At 40.7% G+C, this 26,042-nt stretch overlaps 1 protein-coding gene and 1 pseudogene across 2 annotated transcripts in view; both read right to left on the bottom strand.

Annotated features, from left to right (window-relative positions):
• The window catches only part of LOC143661021 (STAM-binding protein-like), a 40,615-nt pseudogene extending 15,728 nt beyond the window's left edge, over window positions 1–24,887 (bottom strand). Inside the window, exons 1-7 of the transcript XR_013164387.1 lie at window positions 24,699–24,887; window positions 16,450–16,525; window positions 16,075–16,170; window positions 14,462–14,824; window positions 12,148–12,272; window positions 4,533–4,670; window positions 2,635–2,747 (exon numbers count right to left, since the gene is read on the bottom strand). The product of XR_013164387.1 is annotated as an STAM-binding protein-like (transcript). The remainder of the gene's footprint in view (window positions 1–2,634; window positions 2,748–4,532; window positions 4,671–12,147; window positions 12,273–14,461; window positions 14,825–16,074; window positions 16,171–16,449; window positions 16,526–24,698) is intronic.
• The window catches only part of LOC143661020 (STAM-binding protein-like), a 90,060-nt gene extending 64,816 nt beyond the window's left edge, over window positions 1–25,244 (bottom strand). Inside the window, 1 exon segment of the mRNA XM_077134585.1 lies at window positions 25,038–25,244. The gene's annotated coding sequence lies outside the window, so the exon portion shown is untranslated.
• Between the last annotated feature and the right edge of the window lie 798 nt (window positions 25,245–26,042).

Raw genomic sequence — 26,042 nt, 5'->3', positions numbered from 1 at the left:
GCTGGCTTTCTTGTGGCTCTACAAAAAGGGACTCCCTCCAAAATGTTTCCTCTTTTAAAGGATTCCAAAGCAACTCCACCTTCAATGGGTGGAGACATACCTCCATGGAAATCATCTAATCAAAAGTTACCACCCACAATTAGGTGGGTCACATCTCCACAGGAACAATCGAAATGCTCCCACCCAGCAATACTGAATGAGGATTAAAGGACATGGCTTTTCTGGGGTCCACCATAGATTCAAACCAGTACATGGACTTTTCAAAGAAAAGCACATAAGTCATTGCTTGGATATTGTTTAAGTATCCTGGGCTTTTGCTTAAGCAAATACCATGAAATGGGTCCAGTTAACCAACGGGAATTTATTTGCTTACAGTTTGGGACCAAAAGAAAGTCCAAATCAAGGCACCATCAAGGCGATGCTTTTTTCCCCAAAGACTGAGGCATTCTGGACTGGCTGTTCATAATCCATGGTCCTCAACTTGTCCTTAACAAGGCACATGGTGGCTTCTCCTGGTCTCTCCCTTCTCTTCTGGGTTCCACAGATATTTTGCTTCTTGCTTCCTCTGGCTCTCTGTGTGCCTGAACTTCATTCTCCTTACAAAGGAGTCAGTTAATAGGATTAAGATCCATCCTGATTGGTTTGGGCCACATCTTAACGGAAGTAACCTCATCAAAAGGTCACACTTAAGAACATGTTTCCTGGGGTACATACAGCTTTAAACTTCTACACTACACCTTTTGGATCCCAAAAAGGCACATTCTTCGTAGATGCAAAATACATTTCATCATAACATCTGAAAGCCTTAAGTCATTTCAGTTACAATGCTAAGTACAAATCTCATCAAAACTGGGTATGAGTATGGTCTGTTCTGGGTGCAACACGCCTCTGAGGACCCGTGAAATCTAGAAAACAAGTCATCTGCTTCCAATATACAATGGGAAACAGATATAGGATAAACATCCCCATTTCAATACGGAGAAACTGGAAGGAAAACAAGGGTCACACGTTCCAAACAATTCTGAAACCCAGCAAGACAAATTCCATTAGATTTCAAGATCTGAGAGACATGTATAGACTGATATTCTGTCCTTCAGGCCTGATGGAGTACAGCCCTGCCCTCTCCAAGCACTTCTCACCCAAACACTAGGGTGAAGGCTCAACCCTCTCTGAGCATCGCGATGGTGGCCAGGTTCTCTACAAACCTTATGGCTCAGGGCCCACCGTCTCTAAGCATTGGGATGGGAGGCAGGCTCTCTGCAAACTCCTGAACAAAGGCCCCACCGTCTCTGAACACTGAAGTGTCAGTACTCTCCATGAGTAACAGGGTAGAAAGTCCACCTTTTCTAAGCGCAGCGGCAGACTCACCCTTTTCATACACATACGTGGGCCTCCTGCCTTGGCCAGAGTAGATCTCTTCAGTTCAAACCTCAGCTTCCATGATTCTGTCCTTGAAGTCATTCTTCCTTTAGTTTGTCTCTTCTCTGTCCCTTTCAATGAAGGCTAACAGTGTTTCCATTCACAGAAATTTTGCAAAATCCTTGTTGGTTTTGCATGTAGTTCACAAGGGGTCCAATCCATCAATTTCTGGTTTCTGTGCCCAAGAATTCATTTCTCAATTTATCCCCTTCCTCTCTCATTTCATCACTTTCAAATTCGGCCTTCCATCTGACATCAGAACTCAATTTTGCCAAGTTCTCTGCCACTTTAAAAGGACTGCCTTTCCTCAGGTTTCAAATAACACAATTCATCATTTCTAACTAAGGCCTTATCAGAAGTAACTTTAACATCCATATTTCTACCAACAGTCTCTTCAAAGCAATCTAGGCCTTTTCTATCAAGCTCCTCACAATTTTCCCAGCCTTTACTCATTACTCAAGTCCAAAACCATTTCGACATTTTTGGTATTTGCAATAGCATCACCTTACTCTCAATATCAAAATCTGTTTTAGATTTCTGGGCTGCTCAAGCAAATATCATGAAATGGGCGGGATTAAACAATTGGAATTTATTTGCTTACGGCTCTGAAGCTAACAGAAAGTCCATATCAAGGCATCATCAAGGTGATGCATTCTTCCTAAAGGCTGTGGTGTTCTGAGGCTGGCTACCTGCAATTCTTCATCCTTAGCTTGTCACGTGGCAAGGTACATGGTGGCATCTCCTGGTGTTACCTTTCTCTTATGGATTCGTTGTTGTTCAGCCTCTTAGTTCCTGTGGTTTTCTCTCTGTGTCTGAATTTCATTGCGCTTACCAAGGACTGCAGTAATAGGATTAAGACTCATCCTGATTTGGTTGGGCCACATCTAAACTGAAGTAACCTCATCAAAAGGTCCTACTTACAATGGGTTCACACCCACAGGAATGGATTCAATTTAAGAATATTTTTCTAGGGTACATACAGGTTCAAACCACCATAGATATCTTTTTAAACAAGTATAGGAGCTTTATCAGCACATGGGGCTAATAGGGAGTCTTTTAAAAGAACAAATATATATATATATTTTTACAACCTATATATTTTATAGAGAACAAAGAGGCAAGGAAGGGCCCTTTAACTCCCAAGAAGAGAGACCTTTTCTTTTACCTTCCCCACTGCCTGCTTGTAACACTCAGACCCAGGTCCCATGTACTCACTCCTGGAACTTGGGGGAGCAAACAATAGCTATTGACTCTGGTAACATCATCTGGTAGGAGCAATGTGTATGTAGATCAACACTGGAGAGAAAGGCAGTCTGTGTGGGATGAGTCTGTGAAGAGAGAAACAAATTCAGAGAAGGCTCAGTGAAGCAAGACCAGACAAGCAGGGTACATGAAGAAAGACAGATCCAAGCAGCTGCTAATAGCTGGCTATAATCTCCTTCTCAAGTTCAAAGTTTTCTGTGACCATGAGGAGAATGTCAGAAATTCACAACTAATGTACTTCCTTTCCAGTATTTTAAACAAATGTAGTTTAACACGCGTATGTGAAAAGACTCATAATTTCTAACTGACTATAAAGACTTAACTGGCTTCTCACAAGCTCTCTCTATACAATGGAGAGACACCCATCATGGAGCCAATTAGTACACACTGTCCAATGCCTCAAACTGGTAGAAATCAAGGACTTAACAAATCACAGTCAGAGGAATGATTCTTCTTCCTCTCACAGGTGGTAAAAGGTCAAGGATGAATCTTCACAAGACATCTGGCTTCTGTGCCTTAATGCTACTTTCATCTTTTACTTTATCTCTCTGCTTCCTGACTCACAGTGTCTAAGCTCCCCTATGTAGCCTGTTCACAAGCTGCTTGTGAATTTCTTCTTGCTTTCTACTTTCACCCACTTGCAAGACTCCCAAGTTCAGCTTTATAGAGAGGACTCCTAGATTTCTCTCTCCTCCATTGGCCTTGCTTCTAAGTTCCAGCCTCACATTTCCAACTGCCTGATAACCATCCCCACTGGTGATGCCTCAACCAGTACCTTTGATTTACTTGTTCAAAACTGAACACAACATTTGCACCACTTCCCAAGTAAGTCCTCCTCCTCAATTCCCTATTTCTGGTTTTGGAATGATCACTGCCACCCCCATGAGCTAGGCACAAACTCCCTGAGTCATCACTGATTCCTCTCTTACTCATTCCCCCTATTACCCTTTGAAATCTTTCTCACATTCATCGCTTCCTTCCTGAATATACTATCATCACCCTAGCTCTTATTGTTACTAGATTTCATCACTACAGTAATTTCTTAAATAATCTCCCTGCCTCAAACCTATCTTAAAACTGTCATTCTTTGAATTTTCTAATGTACAGCTTTGATCATCTCATTGCTCAGCTCAAAAACCTTCAAGAGTTCTCAACTTGAAAAAATCACAACTATCTTGCCTGTTACCCAAAGACTATGGTTTCAATGTATTGCAATTTATTATAAAACTTATCTTCCACTGCTTCCAAACAGGAACCATAATCTGCAGCAAAACCACCCAATGCTCCAAACGCAGCCTGCCTTTACCCAATGCTGTCTCTTCCTTAGAGAATTCTTCCTTTGTCCATCTCTTCATCTCAAAATCTTACCTTCCTTTTATGATCTAGCTAAATGATCACCTCTTTCATGGATCATTTTCAGCATTCCCTTAAAACCAGGTAGGACCCCTTCCTCCTCTGAATTCTACAGCACTTTGCACCTTTTGAGGCACTTAGCATATTCTGGCTCATGTTAAGAGTTTTATTACTTGCCTATTTGTCTAACATCCTTCTTGAGACTAAAATTACATCTAACTCAAATTTGTATCCCCTGGAAGATAACGAACAAGTCTTCTATTCCCCATCAACTATAATGGAGGATACACAGCATTAGGCAAACCAGTAATCTAATCCTCAAAAGCTAACAGTGGAGTACAAGAAGTCAAGTATGCTAGGAACCACATCCAAAGGAAGGAAAATAATCTATATAACCTGGAAGCAATTTTCTTTACTAAGAGAAAGAAATAATCCGTGTGTTTATAACATTATGAGAGAAGAGGAGACTAACACTCAGAGAACTCAGAATTGCTTACATGAATCCAGCCCAGCGTGATGAGACCCTGCTGATCCTGGATGAGGAAAAGCTCTTCTTCGCTCTCTGTGTTACAATAATCAGAACCAGCACTTTGCTTGGGGATGAGAACATGGGTAATGGTAAATTCATTCCTCATCTGCCAAAGGAGAAAACAGTTCATCACAGTTTCATGTCACCTATGCAGCCCTACTATATCATAACAATGGAAAGTTAAACCTCTATACAAGTGAAAGCATTCTTAGCCTGGAACAGGAATCCTTCTTAGGTATTATTTTTTTTAAGAGAAGTTGTGGGTTTACAGAAAAATCATGCATAGAACAGAGGTCCAACATACCACCCTATAATTAACACCTTCCACTGATGTAGTATGCTTGTTACAGTGGATAAAAGCACATTTTTATAATCAAATTATTAACTACAGTCTACAGTTTGTCAGGGTTCACTGTCTGTATTGTGCAGATTTTTAAAAAATTTTATTCCAGTAACATATATACAACCTAAAATTTCCCTGTTTAATCAAATATATAATTCAGTACCGTTAGTTACTTTCACAGTGTTGTGCTATCATCAATATCATCCATTACCCAATTTGAAACTCTGTACAATTTAAGTCTTAACTTCCTATTCTCTACTCCCACCCCAATGCCTGGTAATCTATATTCTAACTCTATTGAGTTTGCTCATTCCGATTATTTCATACAGTGAGATCAGACAGTGTTTGCCCTTTTTCTGTCGGGCTTATTTCACTGAACATGATGCTGAGACTTACCCCAGAACCGTCTGATGCACAGCCTGGGTTAAATACCAAAGCCCTGGGGGAGTTTTCTGCTATAGCCAAATGGATATACTGATGGTTCTTGAAAAGTTTCAAGTAGAGTGCCATTTCTCTTTCTTTGCTAAAGCAGTTCCTCTTTCACTCTATTTCTCTAAGCCCTTCTCACCCTTAAGCCTTAGTTTAAATGTATTTCATTTCATTCATTTATTCATACCTCATTCATCTGGCAGTTAATAATGGGTCAAGTGTCTCAATTCAGTGACCTTTCCCTCCTCTCAATTTTTGTGCTCATATTGTACACACTATTTGTTGTGCTCTTTATCTTTTGGTATATATCTCTCATCTCTCCAAAGTGATTGGTTGTTTTTTATGGACACAGTCTTCATGCCTTACATATTTTATATTCCAAGTTCCCACATAAAGATGCTCAAAAAATGACATAGAGGTAATGACTGGATCACCCCACCAAACTTAGAATTAGATATTTTTTACTACCAGTTTTAAAATAATTAATTTGTGTGATGGCTGGAACTCCAGCAGCCATCTCACTACCTAAAGAAAGAAGCCATGCATTGAGGTTGGCCAACCAAAAAGATAGTGGGAAGCTGGATCAGCTCCACACAAGCTCCAGTCTACTCTTATAAATGAGAGAAAGTTAATTCTTAATTCATTTGGGCCCCAATAGTTGGGTCTCTGTTATTAAGGGAAAAAAGCTGTAACAGATAATTAAGATCTTGAAGATCTTCTGAAATTTCATTCATTTTCATGACTGACCTGTTAACAGACCAGACACTGGTACAATGGTAACCACTTTGTTTCCCTTGTTATCCACTGCCTACTATTGTGCTGACAAACTGGCCCTTCTTTCAGCCTAGAATTCACTTTGCCTTTGGGGAGATGAGCTTTCCTCCATTATCTACAACTTTTTGTAATGAATATGCACCCCTCATCTTTCCATTCTTCTTTTTGTAGCACCGGCTCCCGCAAAACAGAAAACTGAGTTCTGATCTAGGCATGCACGGCTATTTTAGAGAGAGAAGTGGCAACTAGAGAACGATTTCTGATAGAAGAACTGAAGCCTCGGTCTAAGGGATTTCTAGTGTAAGAATTAGAGAGTTTTGCCACGCAAAGGAGGACTCCAAGAGATGTTCTCTCATGCAACACGCAAAGGGGTTTATTTACCACACATGCGTGGGGCTCACTGAACGCGCAGGAACAGAGAGCCCCAAGCCTGGGTTTGCGGAAGCTTTTAAGGGGTAGGAGGAGGGGGGTGAGGGTCGAGCATGGGTCACAGGTGCTGCTTCATGCAAGAAGCAGATAACAAACATTTTGCAAGAAGCAGATAACAAACAATCTGCAAGAAGCAGATAAACATTTTGCAAGAAGCAGATAGCAAACATTTTGCAAGAAGCAGATAACAAACATTTTTCGCGCATGAGTTATGGGAGCTGCTTCATGCAAGAAGCAGCTGTCTCGTTGTGCAAAACTCCCTTACTCAACCTTCTCAGCTGCATTCTTAGATAAACTTCCTCCGGCAGTTACAACCTTGCATAACCAAGGCAGCAGATAACCTTGCATAACCAAGGCAGCAGATAACCACCCCTGGGAAGTTCCGGGTTGTTTTTCTTAGCCTGATGGGGCCCATAACTCTTTTCTTTACAATTCTTAACTCACACCAAATGCATAGCAGTGAATATAAAATGACACAAATGCTTTTGCTGGATATTTCTATCATTCAGAAGCTAAAATATATGTAAATAGCTAAATTAAGCAAGAAAAATTAGCTACTGTTAAGCTTTATAAAATCCTTCTTTACATTCCCCACTCGTTTTGGTACATATCTCTAATCTTAGAGATTTTCTGGGTTATTTAATACTGAGTACTGTTGTCTGATGAGCATTAATTTGACATTTCCAATCTGCCTTTGTAAAAACTGTATAATTCTATTTAGAATATATGGTCCTATAGTTATTATTAAAAGTAACACAATTAAAGGCTCAGCGAGAGCAGATAATAGCGTTGTCAACCAGGAGGACTTAGTAAACCAAGATTCAAACTACCCCTGTTGCGCTGCTCGTTCTTTTTGTCTTTCACGAAGGCGCTCTCTGAGTTTTGTCATGGACTTTTTAACACCGGAGTGATCTGCATAGAAACAGCACTGTTCTTTTAAAGCTGCACGTAGTCCCCCCTCTTTAAGGAAAAGTAAGTCAAGTCCTCGCCTATTTTGTAGAACTACTTCTGAAAGGGAGGTTAGAGAGTTCTGAAGGGCCGTGACAGATTTTTCTGTTTCCTTTAAGTCTTGATTGATCGCGGCCTGTAATTGACTGGTTTGTTGATTGCTATGTGATTGGGAAACTACTGGCAAGTAATACAGTATTAAAAGCAGTAATAAGTATAATTTCGAAAACATATAAAATTGAGTGTTTATAGTTGGCTCAGCATTTTTCTGGCAGTGTTAAACTAATGCAAAGGTTATTCAATAACTTTTCCATTGGGAAACTATATAATATCACTGGGCCATGTTGCTATATATATAAATAATCACCTTATAGAGCATAGAGGTTACATAGTTGGGATCATCAAAAGTATATAATATTTACAACACAGGAAAGTTTAAAAAAAAAGTATAAACAGCCAAGAGATTATGCTGCTATTTTTCAGACTTATTTTAACCATGGGGAGACAAGCAAAATATTAAATACATTAACAGCCAACACCGGGGTTAGATTACACATGAGAGCAGAGGGGGTATTCCTGGCCCTGAAAAGGGCATAAGGCAGGAGCATGGTCCAATCCTTCAAGCCAGTCTCTATAGCTAATTTGGTTAGGGTCTCTTTAATTGTCCTGTTTATCTTTTCTACCTGTCCTGAGCTTTGGGGTTTGTAGGCGCAATGCAATTTCCAATTAATCCCCAATATCCTGGCCACACCCTGATGTATCTGGGCTACAAATGCGGGTCCGTTATCTGACACTATTATTTTTGGTAGACCAAACCGGGGAAAAATTTTTTCCATAATTTTTTTGACTATGACCTGGGCCGTTTCTCTCTTAGTTGGGTAGGCTTCAACTTATCCTGAAAAGGTGTCTATAAAAACTAGTAAGTATTTAAGTTCATATTTTGCAGGTTTGATTTCAGTAAAGTCGACTTCCCAGAACTGCCCAGGTCACATTCCCCTTAGTCTTTTTCCATTAGGAGCTTTGGTGGGGTAGGCGTTTATAATTTGACACGCCTGACATTCTCTGGCTACGCGATCTGCCAGTTCTTTCTTTTTTTTTTTTTTTGAGGCTGTCAGAGGGTACAATTCCCTCTGGTCTTGCAGGAGCTGCTGTAGTTTCCCTGTCCCCAGGTGAGTGAGCTGGTGGACCTGCTGTATGTAAGCTAGGGCTTCCGACTCTCCTTGGGGTGTAACCTCAGATAGTGTCTCAGGGGGTTGCTGGTTTTGGTTATTAGGACCAAGTTTATAGGGTCCCTTAATGCTGCCGCTTTTGCTTCTTTATCTGCTCGCCTATTACCCATGGTTACTGGGTCCGAGCCTCTTTGGTGGCTAGCACAGTGGACAAAGTTCTTTGTTTCAGCCCTGGCGGCCATGTTGCATGTTTCCGGCATCGCTGAGGGTGGATTTTATACATGCTATTTTAATTGTCCCCAACATTTCCTCCCTTTGTTTTTTCAAAAGGATGGAGGAAGAATGCTGATCCAGCATTCTTTTGGCATTAACCTTTGCTGGGGGAAGTAGAGGCCTCATCCCCCAGGTTGTTTGTGGCTCTGTTTTTCTGGGGAGAGGAATTTTTGCAGAGTGAACCTCTATGCAAGATGAGGCATACTTCTCAAGGAGCTCGAAAATGGCCTTTAATTGTTTTGGCCCTCCTTTGCAGTGCTTTGCCTTGCACCCAGCGGTACCAATCATAGCATAAGCTAGAAGCATATTTTCGAGTTGTATGCTGCTCCCGTAGGAGTGGGGATTCTTACCCGAGAGGGTGGGTAGCAGTCAGATATTTTGGTTTCATACCTTGGTTAGCGAGATGAAGCCGGTGATAATGCACTTGAATGGGCCTGCTTAGGGCAGAATTAATTTGGTCCTTAATTAGCTGTATTATTCTTTTTTCTTTTATTAACTTTTTTTTTCTCTCTCTCTCTCTTTCTCTCCTTTGTTCTTTTTCCTCCTCTGTTTCTCTCTTATAAAACACTTTTTCAGCTTCTTTGACTAAATCTCGCAAGGCTAGGTCCTGCAACCCGTCTAAGCGCTGCAGCTTGCGTCTAATGTCTGGAGCTGATTGGCCGATAAAGGCCATGGCCACTGAGGCTCTTTGATCCTCTGATTGAGGGTCAAAGGGAGTATACCTACGGTATGCTTCCATTAGTTTTTCTAAAAAGACTGAGGGTGACTCGTCCGCTCCCTGAATAACCTCTCTTACCTTGGCCAAATTGGTGGGCCGGCGTGCGGCTGCTCAGAGACCCGCTACTAGAGTCTGGCGATAGATGGACAGATGCTCCCTACCTTCAGAGGTGTTCGGGTCCCAGTTAGGGCGGCGCAGCGGGAACCGATCGTCGATGACATGCTGGAATTGGGTGGGTCTCCCATCTTGTCCGGGAACCTGCTTCCTGGCTTCCAGGAGGATCTGATCTTGCACTTTCGTGGTGAAGAGAGTCCCCAGGAGTTGTTGACAATCATCCCAAGTGGGCTGGTGAGAGAATATAAGGGACTCCACCAATCCAGTCAGCCTAGTGGGAGCCTCGGAAAAACGGGGTTTATTATTTAAGTCAGAGGAGGAAAAAGGGCCAGTATTGTAGAGTGGGCATTTCTCCCCCCATGTCTATCATCCACTGGAGGCCTGTACGGTCTGAGGGGGAGAGTGACCGCCACATCAGATGGGCTTTGTGCTCGTCTGCTTCGTGTACTATGTGCCGGTCCTGGTTCATCTGGGATCGTCTGTGGGTGAACCTGCGGAGAGGGAATGGAAGAGGGCGGAGAGAGAGAACTAGAGGAGGGAGAAGGTGAGCTAAGAGAAGGGGGGGTCCTGTACCGGAGCTGAAGGGTAGGGAGGAGGGGAAGAAGGACCTGCGTCGAAGAGGAGTAGATCCGATTGGGATTCCGGTAGGACTGCAGGAGGTAAGGAAGGATAGAGTTTCAGAGCTTGAGAAGGACCCGGCACTTTGATTGGGAGTACAGAGGGAGAGTCATGTTGACCAAGAGGAGTAAGAAACGGCTTTACCCATGGAGGTGGGTTTTCACACAGGTCCTGCCAAACCATGATGTAGGGCTGCTGGTCCGGGTGGCCATACGGGTCAGGGCGGAAGATGACTGACTTGACGGCCCGAATCAAGGGTAGATGAAAAGCTCCTTCCCGAGGCTATCTCACGTTAAAAGAGGGCCACCCGGCTGAGCAGAAGGTCTGCCATTTACCTTTTTTACAATAAGAGATAGATTCTGACCTCTTTCCCTGACCTCAGACCATTGTCTTAAGGTCAGAGAAAGTGGAGTCGATGTTCCCTGACCCATCTTTGGTAAAACAAAAACAATTCCTAACACACAAATACAGACAGACACACACAGAGCCGGCACACCACGTTTATACAGTTTCAGAGACACAGCTCTGACTGGCCTGATGACTGTGATCGAGTCTCCCCCCGTCAGAAGGGAAACAGAATCAGAGTCGGCCCTGTAGGAAGCCTCCAAGCGTCCCCGGAGGTCCCCCAATCCCGAGGCGTCCCTCGGGAGAGTGACCTGTAACCCCTGGACACGTCTGCCGGTTGCGGTCGGGGAGTGCTCACGCAACTCTCCGACAGTCACTGCCAGTCTGACAGACTAAGCGATCGCACCTCAGACAAAAAGGCCTCACTTACCCCGAGAGAAAGAGCTGTTGGAGCCTCCCCTTACGAAGAGCCGATCTCGGTGGGACCTCCAAATCTAAGAATTCGAGAGTTTTGCCTCGCAAAGGAGGACTCCAAGAGATGTTCTCTCATGCAACACGCAAAGGGGTTTATTTACCACACATGTGTGGGGCTCACTGAACGCGCAGGAACAGAGAGCCCCAAGCCTGGGTTTGGGGAAGCTTTTAAGGGGTAGGAGGAGGGGAGTGAGGGTCGAGCATGGGTCACAGGTGCTGCTTCATGCAAGAAGCACATAAACATTTCGCAAGAAGCAGATAACAAACATTTTGCAAGAAGCAGATAACAAACATTTTGCAAGAAGCAGATAACAAACATTTTTCGCGCATGAGTCATGGGAGCTGCTTCATGCAAGAAGCAGCTGTCTCGTTGTGCAAAACTCCCTTACTCAACCTTCTCAGTTGCATTCTCAGATAAACTTCCTCCGGCAGTTACAACCTTGCATAACCAAGGCAGCAGATAACCTTGCATAACCAAGGCAGCAGATAACCGCCCCTGGGAAGTTTCGGTTTGTTTTTCTTAGCCTGATGGGGCCCTTAACTCTTTTCTTTACAATTCTTAACTCACACCAAATGCATAGCAGTGAATATAAAATGACACAAATGCTTTTGCTGGATATTTCTATCATTCAGAAGCTAAAATATATGTAAATAGCTAAATTAAGCAAGAAAAATTAGCTACTGTTAAGCTTTATAAAATCCTTCTTTACACTAGAATAAAATAAAATGAAGTGTGAAAAGAAAATCTATTTGATTCAAGGGAATCTGAAAACCAATCAAATACAGGGTCACCAAATTCTAAGTGGCACGGCACCCTGATATGCTGTGCATGGTTCCTTCAGCAGAGAGATTAGCACAAAATGTAACCAACCCTGGATATCTTCTCTGAGAGTCAGAGAGAACAAGGAGGAAATAAACAGTCTCAGCTCAGGAAAAAGTTTGTTTTTACCTGTTTTCCACAGAGGATCCCACACGTCTCGACTCCCCGGGCGGTGTTGGCACTGGCTAACTGGAGAAACTGCGGGCAGAGCCTCCCTGGCACCACCACATGGCGCAGTCCATCAATTGTAGGAACTGCAATGGAGAGACAGGGAAAATCTGAGACCATGGGGCTGAGTCTTCACAAGCAGATCTCATAATGGTGGCCCTGGGAGGCCCTCACTGAGGCCCTCCCAACTTCAGGCACTGAGTGAGGAATCTCTCCCCAATGGCAGAAAAAAAACATTGGAAAATATCTTCCCCAACCTCTGGCCATAGCCTCTGGGTATAAATTACTTCAAGGAAAAAAAAATAGAGCAAGATTTAATCATTCAAGTTAAGAAAAGGGTAAGCTACTACTTTACAAAAAGTTCCTGAGATATTCAGGAATTCTCTTTCAGAATCTAATGCAGAGGATTTAAAAAATAATCTCTCTGCAAATGTTCTAAGAAATGATGAATATGCAACTATGTGAGGATATTGAGAATTACTGATTGTATATGTAGAATGGAATGATATCTTTATGTTTTGTTTGTTGTTAATTTTTTTAATTAATAATAAAATGGGAAAAATAATCTAGCAACTGAATTTTCACTTAAACCACTTTTTATCTCAGATAAGAACATGAGAGAAGATGATTTTCAAAGAAATACCAAGGATGAACTCTTGATAATGGGAAATAATTTGGGTAATTATTTACTTCTGTACTTAGTCATTTAGAAGAAAGTTAAAACGTCAAGAAAACAAACCAAACAAACACAACAAAAACACAATCAGTATCCACCTCCACCCCCCCAACCAAAAACGGTATAGACAAACAAATTAGCTCATAAAACCTGTTTCAGAAATCCAGTAACAGACCCCAGTCCTTCAACACCATAAAGAAACTCTATGAAAGAACCAGCAGGCTAAAGCTAGGGCGCATTTTTCCAAGTTACATTTCCATATTAAAACAAGAAAACATCAAAGGACAAGGGATGTTCTGCTCCTGCACATTCAGCAGCAGGATCTGAATTCCTGGAGAGAGAAAGCCAGACCAAGAGACACATAGCCAAACAGGCTTGGGATTCTGAAAGAGTAAGGCACAGTCCCTTCCTTTGAAGTCAATAATCATTTACTGAGTGTATACCAACTAGACACTCTACTTGTCCTGCAGGGAACACAATTATGAATTTAAGACTCAAGTCCTAATCCATCAGAAGCTAAATTTAGTTAGAGACAAATGACTATATTATCAGGTGGCTGACCTGAATTGCATCAGAGCTAAAAAGAGCTCTGGGGGTTAAGAAGAACAGAATCAATCTTAGTGAAGGGAGGGGTCTCTGGAAAAGCTTCAAAAGAACAAGGAAGGCAGACACCGAGAAAAAAGATTCTCAGTACAGGGCAAAATGTTAACAAACATCCTTGGATAAGATATTCTTGGGAATGTGCTGTGAACGTGAAAGTCCAATTTGACCAGAGGATAAAATGTGTGAAGGAACAGCAGTGGTAGATAAGGAACGAAGGAAGTGGGGACAAGCCCTAGGGGCCAGGTTTCAGAATGCAGCCCTCCTTAACCATTCTTACAGTGTACTTTTAAACCGATCTTCTACAAAGCTGACTTCCTTAATGACCACTTGAAAGCTGATTTCTATACCAAAAAATCTACTCAAATCATCATGCCCTATTGTTATTTTCTCAGCTAATCAATCACTGATGAGAGGAGGACAGACTGTCAATAGTTTTTATGGCTAGACTCCTTAAAGATTAGGAATGCTTACAGGAGAAGCACAATTCTGCAGTCCTTACTTGTTTTTAAAAGTCAGTTGTAGGGTGCACAGGTGGTTCAGTGGTAGAATGCTCACCTTTCATGTGGGAGACCCGGGTTCGATTCCCAGACCATGCACCCCCCCCAAAAAAAAATAAATAAAAATGTCAGGTGTAGAGTTGTAAAGTGGGACTATAAATTTCAAAGTTTCCTTCACAAAAGGCTGAGTGGTCTCTATTTCACTGAACATATTAAATCTCTGTATAACCCTGAAAAGTGAAGGGTCTGACTCTCAAGAGTCAGAAAACCAATCTGGCTCCGAGTAACTTATGATTTAAGTAAAGGCCACTTTTCTTACTAGCTCTGAATTATAATACAGTTAGTGTGACAGGACACAGTATGGCAATACTTAATAAATGGGTTTCTGTGATCGGAGCCTAATAAATAGGACCATGGATGTAATTTTAGGCTGAATCCCCTAGAACGATACTTTTTAGTAGCAACAGAGATAGAAGAGGACATCAGAAAATGGACTTACTACTTTCTGAGCTGCTCAGTGCTCCAGGTTTCAAGGACCTGTCCACTGCAGGGGGCTTAGCTGGCCTTACACTTATATTACAGTCTGAAGGCTGTGTGGATGAGACAGGTGCTGAGGGAAACACATCTAAGGAAGGCTTTTCCAAGTCAGGCACCAGAGGGCCACCTCCGCCTGGGTCCACCTTCCCAAACTCCTGTACTCCTGTCGCTCTTTTTCTAGCTCCTGGTTACGGATCATCTCCTCAAAGGCATGGAACTGTTCCTGTTCCAATTGTTGCTGCTTCTGTTGTGCTACCCTCTGTCTTTCCTTTTCCAGTTCTTGCTGGATGGCCATATTCCGGGCAAGATCCTCTGCTTTCTTCCTCTACAAAGAAAGAAAAGGATTTAGGGTAACACTGGATCGACTTGACACCTGAAGAGAATAAGGCTTTTCAGCAGGGTGATTTCCCCAAATACGCTTCTACTCTGGACTGATTTCCCACCACACAACTCATGTTCCACTCAGTATCTCTAGTTCCACATGGACTATGGTTGCCACTCTTTTCTACTTAGCCACAGAATATCTTTTTTTTAAGGACAGTTGAAGTCCCAATCCTATCAGAAACCTTCCCAACAACTCTATTTTCTTCTTTACTGAAAACTCAATGCAACTTACTGTTCATACCCAGTAAGTTGTACTATATAGTTTTATTCACTAACCACACCATGTATATATTCTGTATCACGAGTAAGGCTGTAAGCTGGGACTAAATCCAAATCCACCCCTGTTATTTTGGGGTCTCTACTGAATTTTAAACCAAAATAAAGTTTTTACTTTTTGCTCTGGTCATCTGTTCAATATATATTGATATATTAAAACTAACAAAAGATATCAAGTAATAACCCCTTTATTAAGGCTCACTCAGTGCCTTAGAATTATGTGTTTCATAGCTGCTCAATCCTCTGCTGATTTTCAACAACAGAAAAAATATGGACTAGAGCTCAGCAAAGCACTACAAAATAACGTGTAAGCACTTGCGATATATATTCAGGTCCAACACAAGTACACTGATCCAAGTGCCCTTGGACTTTCTTCACATGTCTTAACTCTCACGCTTCCCAACAGGAATCATTTGAAAATAGCTTGGAAACAATCAATTATTATAAACAGCTTCAGGCATAACCAAATGCAACTCAAACCCCCAAATTCTCTGATCTAAAAACCTATGTCTGGGTGAAAATTTACACTATTCTTAGGTTCTCACTCTAGATGTAGCAGAAAAACAACAGATTTTCTAAGAGGACTAGTAGACTACATCTATGTTAAAATTCTCAGCCTAAACACTCACAGTCTATTTTTTTTAGTTTCTTGCAAAAAATGAGGTAGAAGGATCTGCTAAAATATCACATTAAAATCACAGGGCATAGCCCATGCACTTCTCAAACAAACAAACAAATGAAAAACCAACCAACAAACAAACATTCAACAAATGGTGCTGCAATAAGGGTATACTCACATGGACAAAGAATGAAATGTGACCCCTGCCACACAGCATACAAAAAAAAAGCATAGGGCACAGCCTAAGCGTCCAAAATGCTTTCCTTTTCTTTTTATCTTTATTGTTACATACTAACCTTTTCTGCATTATATTCTGCATATTCTTTAGTATATCGTTTTAATAGCTCTGCCTTCAGCTCTTCTGCTGTGGGAAATGCAATCTCCTTTAATTTCTGAAATACAAAACAAAAACTAGGAATGAGAGCAATTGCAGCTAATTGAGACGATAACTGAAGTCAAGTTGGCAAAGTCAATAATGTATCTAAAAATGATTTAAAATACTCTCTACTGTACCATAATTGCTACTTCACAACTGCTCTGGTGAAGTGGCCAGAGATGCATCACCTAATGCAGGATGTGATGCTCAAATGCAGAGATTATACTAGTTTTACCCTGAATTAGTCTGTGCTGCTTTGAAGCTTTTAGATGGGCAACATGAAAAAAAGACCTACCTTTATTATGTCTTTCTTTTCAGGAATGACAGTTGTTTTATAATCTCGATGCTTTGGTAGTTTTTCAATAAATAGCCTAAGGGAACACATCATAATGATTATGATGCAAAGAAAATGCCAGAAAAAAACACACAGAAAAACCCCTGCCTTGACATCTCCCTTTGCCTTGAGCCACTACATGAAGAGTCTCCAAAACTAAGGGGAGAGAGAACAGACACACAACTCAGACCCACACTCTCTACTCATCTCCAACCCTACAGAGAGCAAAAAGTGTTTCCCTCCTCTCCCAAATCAGACTTTTATGACAAAAGATGATGTACTGGGCTGAAATTTATATACACTCAGAACCTTAAACTGTAACTTTACTTGCAGATACAGTCTCTGAAGATGTTATTAGTTAAATTGAGGCTTCAATAGATTAGGATGGGCCCAAATCCAATGACTGGTGTCTTTATAAGAAGAGAAAGCAGAGATAAGGACACACGGGGGAGAAGGCCATGTGAAGAAGGCAGAGCCTGGAGTGACGCAGGTATAAACCAAAGAACGCCAAGGATTGTAGGCATTTCTTTCAGAAGTTGAAAGAGGCAAGGAAGGTGTGGTGGGTTGGAATTATATATCCCAGAAAAGCATGTTCTTACTCTTAATCCATTCCTGTGGATGTGAACTCACTGTTAATAGGACCTTTTGATGAGTTTACTTCAGTTAAGGTGTGACCCAACTCAAAGAGGATGGGTCTTAATTCTATTACTACAGACCTTACAGAGAAGGCCACAGAGAAAACCACAAGGAAGAATCAGAAGTCAACTGAATTTGGAGGAGAAAAAAGAAGGCATCATCATGCACACTGCCATGTAACAGAAAAGCCAAGGACCAAGGATCTCCAGCAGTCAGAAAAACACAACCGCTGAGGAGAAAAATTTCTTTGCTGACACCTCGATTTTGGACTTCTAGTGTGCTGGTTGGTGGACCCCAGAAAAGCCATGTCCTTTAATTCTCATTCAGTATTGCTGGGTGGGAGCATTATAATTTTCCCATGGAAATGTGACCCACCCAATTGTGGGTGGTAACTTTGATTAGATGATTTCTGTAGAGGTGTGTCTCCACCCATTGAAGGTGGAGCTGCTTGCTGGAAGCCTTTAAAAGAGGAAACATTTTGGAGAGAGTTCTTTTTTGTAGAGCCACAAGAAAGCCAGCAGATCCTGCCATGTTCACCAGGTGCCCTTCCAGCTGAGAGAGAAACATGAACTTCATCAGCCTCCTCCAGGTATTTTTCCCTGGATGCCTTTGATTGGACATTTCTATAGCCTTACTTCAATTGGGACATTTTCTCGACCTTAGAACTGTAAGCTAGCAACTTATTAAATTCCCCTTTTTAAAAGCCATTCTGTTTCTGGTATATTGCATTCTGGCAGCTAGCAAACTAGAACATATGGTCTCAAAACCATGAGCCAATAAATTCCCACAGTTTAAGCCAATCCACTGTATGATATGTTTAAGCAGCCAGGCAACTAATACAGAAGAATTCTTCCCTAGAGCCTTCATAGAGAGCATGAACCTGCTGACATCTTGATTTCAAACATCTAGCCTCCAAAACTATGAGAGAATACATTTCTGTTGTTTTAAGCTACTCAGTTTGTGGTACTTTGTTATGGCAGCCCTAAAAAACTAACAGAGATGGAGAAAAACAACAACAAAAAAACTATTCCATATCCAAAAGTATACCTTGAAAGAAAGAGACACCAGAGCTGTGATTATGTCAGGCTTTCAGGGGAAAGGCTTTCATGAAAAATTTTTGGCAGCCAAGAGTAAGAATCTAAGAGAGAGTTCCCAATTCTCCATTTCTACTCCTAGCCATGTATGATCTTTAGCCTGGGCTTTTTTTTCCCTTTAGGATTCATGTTCCTTTAACAAAGAATATTTCTTGCACCATGTTAAGCACTGATATGCTCAAACGGTACATGAGTTACATGTGTGAACTAGATATTTATCATAGAAATAATGTGTTAAAATCTTTGATGAAAGAGAGAAATATAAGATCATACATTTTCTCTCAGTTCTTGTCCTCAGCTATAAAGATGAGTGGGGAAACAAAATCAATTAATAGACCTAAAATATTTAGAATATCTACTTAGGGAGACTGGAAACAAACAGTCAAGACTGAGTAAGAACTCAATTAGGGATATAATTTTATTCCACTTACTGAGTGCTTATAACATACCAGGTACTGTTCCAAGTGCTTTCTTTACATGTATTAACATTAATTCCTCACACTATAACAGAATGAGATAAGTCACTGTAATTGTCCTAATTTTACAGACAAGGAAACTAAGGCACAAAGAAGTTGAGTACTTGTTATAACTAGAAAGTGGCAGATTCAGAATTTCAACCCTGACACCACCTCCAGATTCTACCCTTTGAGCCACTACACTATACTCTCTGGATGGTTCTTGGAATCTTCGGAACTTCTGGAGGGGCTGAACAAAGGCATCTTTTAATAGAATTAAGTTGGAATAAACAGAATGGAGACCCAAAACAAATAGATAGGAGGGTAAATTATAACAATCCTAAAATTCTGTATTGGAGTTAGGATAAACTGACTCTTTTTGTCCATGGAATAGAAGTAAATGCAGGAAGAAGCCTCTCAGTAAGGGGAAAAGATGACCCCCACCAAAACAAACCCTCTATAAATGGGCCTTCCTCCTTCAGGTCTACATAAGGCAAATGAAAATTTCATTTCAAGCCATTTTTTAAGGCCTCTCAGAGAGGAATAAATTCTGAAATCAAGATAAATCTAAAAATCTTCCCTTTGGGTTCATAAATAAGATATAAAAGTTTCTTCAAAGTCTATTAAAACAATTACAGGTTATATGTTCAAACCATAAGGTCCTAAGGAGGATATCTGGATAAATAAAACTTTTTGTTCCAGAGACTTACATTTCAAGTAGACCCTGGCCCCAAAGACCCAAGTAAATATTTACTTTCTTGTGTAGGCTAAATGTGCTCTGTATTGAAGCCTGAACCAGTAAAGAAAGCATCACTTCATAGAAATACCATGTTCACTTATGTTCTCAACCTGAACAACTAGACCAAACTCCCTAAGCCCAGAGATTTCTGTTACATACTTCTTTGTATTCTCATTTAAAACCATCCAAATGCCTTGTATAAAGAAGCACTTAATAAATATCTGATGAATAAAATGGCCCTAAAGCCTTTAAGTGAGTTAAGTGAAAAAAATCAAGGCGTAAAAAGTTTATCTAGTATGCTACCTTTTGTGTAAGAAAAGGGAAAAATGATATATATATATTTATTCATTTTGCTTTTATGTATATAAAGAAACATAGGAAGGACCTATAGAAATCAAGAAAAGTAGTGGGCAATAGAAAAAAAGTAGATCAACAAGAGTGGGAATGAAACTTTTCACCAGGTACCTTTGTATATTATTTCAATTTTGAACTATGTAATGGAATCCAATTTATAAGCAAAGACAAAACTCCCAGATCTGTACATGGATACCTTCCATTGTTCCACAACTGTTGTCAATGGGGACATTTGAGCAGAAGGATTGTTCGAAAATAGGATGAGCAACACAATCCAAGGTCCATACTGGAGGCAATGAAGCTGAGTGGTTAAGAGGACAGGCTCCAGAGCTACTCTGCCTAGGCTCAAATCCTGGCTCGGGATTTGACTTATGAATTATGTTCTTGGGCAAATTACTTACTCTCACCATCCTTAAGTTTCTTCACATGGAAACAAACTAGTCCTACCTGATAGGATTACCTCAAGGCTTAAAAAGATAATGTAAATAAAGTATAGTGCACAGTGTTTAGTATATAGCTAACACTGTTTGCGTGCTTATGTGATTGTTTTTACTAATAAACAAATCAAAAAAAAATGTGGGCAAGAACAAGAGATGATGATGTTAACACCACAGCTAGAAACTTTCTAGGCCCAGAATAGGTGTGACCCAGATGTACACTGGTCTCTGGGGTTGTATCTGGTTGCAGTCTAGAGAGAGGAAATATACCAGAGCAAACAAATTGGCAAAAACAACTGAAACGACCCAACAAGACACGGAAAAAAGAAGAGATAAGCAAAAAAGGTGAATAAGTATATTAAATGGTACTCAACTTCACTCATAATGAAGGAAATTCAAATTGAGATGTCACTTTCATTTAACAGACGGGCAGAGGTTTAAAGATTGATTATAACCAGTGTAGAGAAAGGTGTAGGGAAACAGGTATCCTCATACACTGCTAGCAGGGTTATAAATTGGTATAACCTTTTTGCGTAGGGAAGGGAGAGGGGCAGGAAACAATTATTCAAAATTTAAAACATGTATATTTTTAAAATTCACAATTCCATCACTAGGAATTTATCATAGAGAACATCACAGAAGAGTAGACAGATATCCGTGTAAGACTATTCAATATAGCATTGTTGATTAATAGTGGGCAAAACTGAAAACCACCTATGTTCATTAACAGGGGATTATTTAGTAAATTACTATTCACCAAAATGTGAAAAACAAAGTATTCATTCATTCAAATAACATTAAGTGAGCATCTACTATGGGCCAGGAATTATTCTAAAAGCTGGGGCTATAGCAGTGAATGAACAACATAGTTAAATCCCCTCTTCCTCATAAAGCATATACCACAGTGGAGAAGCAGACAATAAACAAAACCAAAATAATGTTATAGTAACAACTAATGAACAAGTAATTAATAAGGAAAGGGGATAGGACATGATGGGGAGGAGATGAAATTTTAGATGAAGCTAAGGAAGGCATCACTGAGAAAGCAAGCCATGGAGATATCTAGGATAAGATTGCTCCAAGCAGAAGGATTCCTCCCTGAGGTAGAATGAGAAGGATTAATATATTACTGTTAAGAAAGTAAGTTGCAGAACATAATATATCTCATGGTCCCATTTTAAGAAAAAAGGACGCACCTGTGTGGTTCCATGTAGCTAACAAACTTTTTCTCTCTCCCTCTTTTTAAAACATTTTCTTGTACACACAAGAATTGTAGAAAGGGTTACCTCTGGTAGATGGGGATTTTCTTCTAGCTTTGTATCTCACTTACTGTACTGTTTGAAAAATTTTAAAATCATGAACAAGTATTAATTTTATATGAAAGTAATTCAAAAAAGTCAAGCAGAAATTTTATAGAATGGACAAATTCAGACTCTCATATCACTTATTCAAATTTTAAAAGTTAATCAACCAACGATGCATAACTGCAGATGAAAACCTTCAGTCTATAACTTCCAATCCCATCAGTGAATATTATCCACACAGGAGACAGCTCATTTTTCAGAAAGAGGGTCTGTGTTACAGGAGGCCCACATGGCAGACAGAACTTGCCTGAACACTCTGCAACTCCCTTCTATGTAGCCTAGTCGATGACCATAAAAAGCTGTGAAATAATCCACTGCCTGGTTTACTGTCTGTGCTCATCATGAAAATATGTACTGATTCAATATGCTGAAGATCCTTCTGCTATACTGGGGTCTGCAAAAGGCAGTAAAGAAAACCACCGAAGGAGGAAATATGCCTGAGATCATTAAGATGCCTGAACTGCTCCAGGAAAAAGAACAGCATGCCTTTTTAAATCCTGAATTAAAGTACCCACAAAAGGTCTAAATAATGATTCTCAATAGTGGGGGAGGGAGAAGGATGGTGAGGTAGCTGCCTATCCTCCTCTCTCTTCTCTTCAACTTAAGAACTGCCTACATGGAATCACTGTTACTAATAGGAATAGACCAAGTAAAATGTGATTGAAAAGCAGATTGAGAATCATTGAGCTAGGAGGGTTTTTTGCAATTCCTGGGACTTATCAGTTCACAGAATCAGAATCAGGATCTTGAAGAGCTATCTGCAAGAAAAATTAAGGTAGCTACATTTATTGCTCCAAGTTAAGCCAACCCAACAAAGTCCCAAATTAAGCCCCAAATCAAACAAATTAAGTAGATCAGTGCTAAATTTCCCTACACTCAACTCTCCACCAGCCCAGTTAATCATATCAAAACAGTCCTATAAGGAACATTCTACACAAGATGATACTGACTCCCTATATCGCTCCTTGCTATTTACATCGATATTTACGTGTCTCAAAAAATAAGTTTTAAATACACGTGTACTCAATCTTACTCCCTCTCGCCATCTTAATAAGTTTACTGCTATACTGTACCATAAGCCTGTCCTTCTCCACCCAGTCCTTTCATCAGCACATACACAAAAATACTGTAGAATCACTGAGTAAACAGTAAACAGACCATTACAACCTAAGCTGCTAAAGGCAGAAAGCTTGGATCAACCTCAATACCACCTTCTTTCCCAAACTACCAGCAAGTCCTGTGTTCTTTACTGTCAAAATATCATCTCCAACTGATGCTTCCTAGCCCAAGGCACTAGAATCTCTCCCAAACTAGTATGAGTTGCCTAACTAGTTTCTCTGCCTTCTCTCAACACCTCTCCACCATTTACCACATTATAGCCAGTATTTATATATTTCAAATGTAGGTAAGATTAGGCCACAAACTCACTTAAAAATTTTCAGCGGTTTTCTACTGCTTTCAAGATAAAATGCGAACTCCCTATCATGGCCTCTAAAGGCCTACATGTTCAGACCCTGTTTGCCTCTCCAACCACATCTGTAGTCACTCTCCCTCCTCACTTGATACATTACAAGCACAACGATCTTTCAATCCCAGAACACACTACGGTGTTTCCTACTTACCAGCTCCTGAACATGTGGTTACCCATTTTAAATGCTGTGCCTGATGGCCCTGGAATGACCAACTCTATTGTATCCTTCAATACTCAAATCTTACCTTCTCAGACAGACCTTTCCCTGGCTACTCTATTTAATTAGACACCCCTGGTTATTCTCTGTCACAGCACCCTCTTTGTTGCCTTCATAGCATTTTCCTGATTTTGAAGCCTTGTATTTATTTGCTTCTCTGTTTACCGTCTTCTCCTACAACTAGAAAAGAACATCAATAAGGGCAAGGGTCATGTTTGTATTCACTACGTATATCCAGCACCTAGTGCAGTGCCAAGCACACAGTTGGTATACTCAATATATATTTGTTGAATAAATATGGTGCTAGCCTCCAAGCACGTTCTTTGTGGGACAACAGGATCCAATAGCCCTTTAAAAAATACCTAGTTGAGTGAGTTTATGACTCTACTCGATTATCTCAATTAGTGATTCCCAAAAGGAATTATGCCTATTGGTCCTCTTCTGGGGAGTATTATCTACAAGAGTACTGGAAATAAGCAGTGGGGACAACCAATTCAATAGGCTGAGCCCCTGATCTTAGGGCTTGCCCCATGAAGCTTATTCCTGCAAAGGAGAAGCTAAGCCCACTGATAATCATGCCTTAGAGTCACCACCAGAGTGACAGAATGGCAAGAAGGCGTGAGGATGTGCTCTACTTGATGCACAGGGAACTCTGAAGAGGAAATGGAATCATGTAGGTAAAATGTCCTATGAACAAGTAAAAACCATATAAATACACTGTAATAATAATTGTTATTGTTTTAAAAAGGTCCTGCCTGGTATTATGAAAGAACCAGAATAATTATAATTAAGACCTTTTAACATTATTCCCTTCTTAAATTACAAGTCATTTCATTGCCACAGAGTTTTAGGAGTTGTGCCCTGCTAACAGTACTGAAATCTTTCATTATACTGCCTGCTCTAAGATACTAAGCAGCTCAAGAGAAAGGTCTTAATATGATGAGCCATACAAACTATAGGCTGTCAATAATTAATTTGATGACTTGGGTGATCATGAGAAAGGTTAAGAAAAGATTCCTCCTAAATGACTCAATTTGCTGCAAAATAAGTAAAGGCAGGAATTCTACCTCTGCTAACCCTCAACACTAATCCTCTGCCTAGATGCCTACATAGAGATGCCAGTAAAAACATTCATCAATACTTACACACTCAATTTAATCACCAATGCTTTTGCCTACAGCTGGGCCATGTACGCATAGTCCAAGAAGCTACATCTCTTACTCACGAAATTACTGAGTCACGAAAATAACATCTTCAGTGCCTGTGTCTGTGAATGGCAAAGACATCAATACGGAGGAGCTGCCAGCAAAAATGATTAATATTAATGATGTGGTAAAGTTCTCTAGTTTTAGCAATTCTGAGCAAAACATGTACACAGAAGAGCAGAATAAGTGAGGCATCAGTCCCTGGGAAAGGAAAAAAAGTAAACTGTAGATATCTTACGTGATATACTTGTTATAGAGAATGAAGGCATGTTCAATGTTGCCTTCTTCCAAGTAAACAGATGCCATTCGGATAATCTCAACTCCAGAGCGGAAGTATCGACGGGGTGGAATATCTTCATTTACCTCCACAGTACTACCCCGCTGGGAGAGAAGCCTTACCCGGTCTTCGGGTGGGAGGCTCACATCCCCATAGTCCGTCTTTTGTGCGCGCTGGGCGGGGAAGCGCACGGCCCGGCGGGTCGGACGCCAGCCCACGGGAACGACAGCCAGCGGGGGACTCGCCCGCGGCGGGCCGTCGGGGTCCCGGGGCAGGGGAAGGCTGTGGCCCTACACTCACCGCGGCTGCTCCCCTCCAGGGTCCCGCCACGCTCAGCGCCCCGGCCTCACCACACAACCCGGACCCTTACCCACGTTTCCCCCGGACGACACTCGGAGCTTCCGGAAACGTCACATCCGGCACCCGCCCCACGCACTCTAGCTCGTGGGTCAATTTTCTTTTCCAGACATGAATGGAGCTGTGGGTGGGGCTAGGTTCGCCGAAACGAGGCGAAGGAGGAACCGTGGAAGTAAAGAAACGGATCGGTTAAACGTAAAACAGAAAAAACCGTACAGTTTATTCTGTGAACATTTGCAAACACACAGAAAAATTGGAAGAATTTTACAGTGAATGCCCATATACCTACCATATGGTTTCCTTTCTTACCATTTTACTATACTTGTTTTATCACCTGTCTATCCGTGCGTGGATCCATCTTGTCTGTAAAAATGCAGTTCAAAGTAAATTGCAGACATCACCTTACTTCCACCTGAGTACTTAAGCACGCATATCATTGACTAGAGTTCACTAATTGCTTGCAGTTTTTTTTCTAACGGGAAAAATACAATGAAAATGCACAAATTTTTAAAAAATCTTATAAGCGATGAACCGACATACGGACGTTCTTGACATACAATCATTCTTGACATACGCACATTCTTGATATGGTTACAATCGATGGCTCATAATATCATAACATAGTTATGTATTCATCACCACTATCTTTTTTTATTTTTTTTAATCTTTTTTATTTTTTTATTAACGGAAAGAAAAAAAAAGAAATTAACACAAAATTTAGAAATCATACCGTTCTACATATGCACTCAGTAATTCTTAACATCATCACATAGATGCATGATCATCGTTTCTTAGTACATTTGCATCGGTTTAGAGGAACTAGCAACACAACAGAAAAATATATAAAATGTTAATATAGAGAAAACAAATAAAAGTAGTAATAATAGTAAAAAACAAACAAACAAACAAACAAAAACAAAACAAAAAAATCTATCCGATCCACGCACG

The sequence above is a fragment of the Tamandua tetradactyla genome, chromosome 17 (assembly GCF_023851605.1).
Source record: "Tamandua tetradactyla isolate mTamTet1 chromosome 17, mTamTet1.pri, whole genome shotgun sequence".
NCBI classification, from domain to species: domain Eukaryota; kingdom Metazoa; phylum Chordata; class Mammalia; order Pilosa; family Myrmecophagidae; genus Tamandua; species Tamandua tetradactyla.
Note: the sequence above shows the minus strand (reverse complement) of the source record. Positions and strands in the feature narration are given on the sequence as shown.